This window comes from Mytilus galloprovincialis, chromosome 6, assembly GCF_965363235.1.
Source record: "Mytilus galloprovincialis chromosome 6, xbMytGall1.hap1.1, whole genome shotgun sequence".
Lineage (NCBI taxonomy): Eukaryota > Metazoa > Mollusca > Bivalvia > Mytilida > Mytilidae > Mytilus > Mytilus galloprovincialis.
In genome coordinates this window covers 11,265,042-11,267,883 of record NC_134843.1, presented here as the reverse complement: position 1 = coordinate 11,267,883, position 2,842 = coordinate 11,265,042, and positions in this window count along the sequence as shown.

Below are 2,842 nucleotides of genomic sequence, written 5' to 3'. Positions count from 1 at the left end.
TGAAGGAACATATGTTCACTAAAATATAAATCAGATATAAATTTCGTAAAAACCTCGTAAAGAATTGTAGCGTTGAGAACACTTACAGGGCGAACAGACAGACAATCACCCAGTGCTTGTATGTGAACTGCAACGTAATAATGGTCCGAGTACAGTTATTTCGTAGTGCATTTCTTTAATTAAGACAATAAGTGAAAATTTAAAGAATCCTACCTGCGCTTTCTCAATGATACTTTTAGCGTGTTGTACTACTTTTGGGATAAATTATATAAATTTTATAGAAAACTTCATCGGATTCACTCAAAATATGGACAATTTTATGTTAAGGGGGTCTTTAAATCTTTTGACAGCTTCCAAAGTGCTAATTTTAAACATTTTTCGGCTGGACCAAATCACTACTGTACTTTAAAATTCATGACCCAAATTTCAGTGTCATTCCCCCCCCCCCTTTCCCCTACTTGCTATTTAAGGCATAAAACATGGGAAAAAAATTTGGAAGGGGTATTAAAAAAATGGCAAGTAATGCACTCTCCACATTAAGGACTATATTCGTGGACAACGGACTACGAAAATCAAAGGACGATAACTGTGTACTCGGACCTAATGATGTGAGGACAAAAAACAATTTTAATTAAAGAACCTTAGTGAGCACGCTCACATACCCCACGTCCCCACATTGTCATTGGAGAAATTAAATAAGTATAAGAAAAAAAAATTGTATAAGAAAAAATATTGAATAATAATTTCCTGTCAATATACATAGTATGTCCTTATTATCTACAAAGTTTCGTGAAATTCTGTCGTGTGGTTTGAGAGGAGTTGCGATGACAAACTGTTGCAGTAGTACATTAAAGTAAATAAGTTCAAAGGGGCGTAACTCCTAGAAAAAAAATTGAATGGCAATTTCCCGTCGATATGCACAACTACATAGTATGTCCTTATTATCTGAAAAGGTTTCGTGAAATTCTGTTGTGTGGTTTGAGAGGAGTTGCGATGACAAACTGTTGCAGTAGTACATTAAAGTAAATAAGTTCAAAGGGGCGTAACTCCTAGAAAAAAAATTGAATGGCAATTTCCCGTCGATATGCACAACTACATAGTATGTCCTTATTATCTGAAAAGGTTTCATGAAATTCTGTTGTGTGGTTTGAGAGGAGTTGCGATGACAAACTGTTGCAGTAGTACATTAAAGTAAATAAGTTCAAAGGGGCGTAACTCCTAGAAAAAAAATTGAATCGCAATTTCCCGTCGATATGCACAACTGCATAGTGTCCTTATTATCTGAAAAGGTTTCGTGAAATTCTGTTGTGTGGTTTGAGAGGAGTTGCGATGACAAACTGTTGCAGTAGTACATTAAAGTAAATAAGTTCAAAGGGGCGTAACTCCTAGAAAAAAAATTGAATGGCAATTTCCCGTCGATATGCACAACTACATAGTATGTCCTTATTATCTGAAAAGGTTTCGTGAAATTCTGTTGTGTGGTTTGAGAGGAGTTGCGATGACAAACTGTTGCAGTAGTACATTAAAGTAAATAAGTTCAAAGGGGCGTAACTCCTAGAAAAAAAATTGAATGGCAATTTCCCGTCGATATGCACAACTACATAGTATGTCCTTATTATCTGAAAAGGTTTCATGAAATTCTGTTGTGTGGTTTGAGAGGAGTTGCGATGACAAACTGTTGCAGTAGTACATTAAAGTAAATAAGTTCAAAGGGGCGTAACTCCTAGAAAAAAAATTGAATCGCAATTTCCCGTCGATATGCACAACTGCATAGTATGTCCTTATTATCTGAAAAGGTTTCGTGAAATTCTGTTGTGTGGTTTGAGAGGAGTTGCGATGACAAACTGTTGCAGTAGTACATTAAAGTAAATAAGTTCAAAGGGGCGTAACTCCTAGAAAAAAAATTGAATGGCAATTTCCCGTCGATATGCACAACTACATAGTATGTCCTTATTATCTGAAAAGGTTTCGTGAAATTCTGTTGTGTGGTTTGAGAGGAGTTGCGATGACAAGAAACAGGACTGACGGACAGACGGACGGACGGACGGACGGACGGACGGACGGGTCAAAAACATTATACCCTTCGCAACTTCGTTGCGTGGGGTATAAAAGCATTGTCCATCGATACCTCCACTTTCACAGAATACCACTAACTCAGTAGATTAAAGGTTAATTCTTCGATGAAGCTTCTAAAGTAATGGGGAAATAAAGTTATTAGTTGATTTTTCTTTGCTTAAACATTGTTAAAGTTTGTTGTGCTAATATGTAGTTTCTGCTAAGTAGGCGCACTGCTGAAAGGCATTGGATGAAGAGTTTATAACTTTCAATGTAAACTGTTTTGAATAAGGGTGTCATTATTGCCTTGACTAGACGAGGTTTTTATTTGTCCTGAGAGATATGTGCTTGCCCTTCTCAATGTATTAAACTCAAAAGTTCTGAGTGTCCAGGTGTGTCTGTGTATTCGTATATTCAAAAGATCAATGCTTAAATTGCTGCATAGGAAGAGTTCAAGTGAAAACATTTCATTTAATTTAAAAACACTTCGGACTTCTGTGAAAAAAAAATCACAGAATACCGCCAACTCAGTAGATAAAATCACAGAATACCGCCAGTAGATAAAAGGTTCTTCGATGAAGCTTCTGAAGTAATTGGGAAATACAGTTATAATTTGATTTTTCTTTGCTTAAACATTGTTAAAGTTTGTTGTGCTAAACATTTTGTTGAAGCCGTACAGTGACCTATAGTTGTTAATTTCTGTGTCATTTTGGTCTCTTGTGAAGAGTTGTCTCATTGGCAATCATACCACATCTCCTTTTTTGTATAAATATATGAAGATTAATTT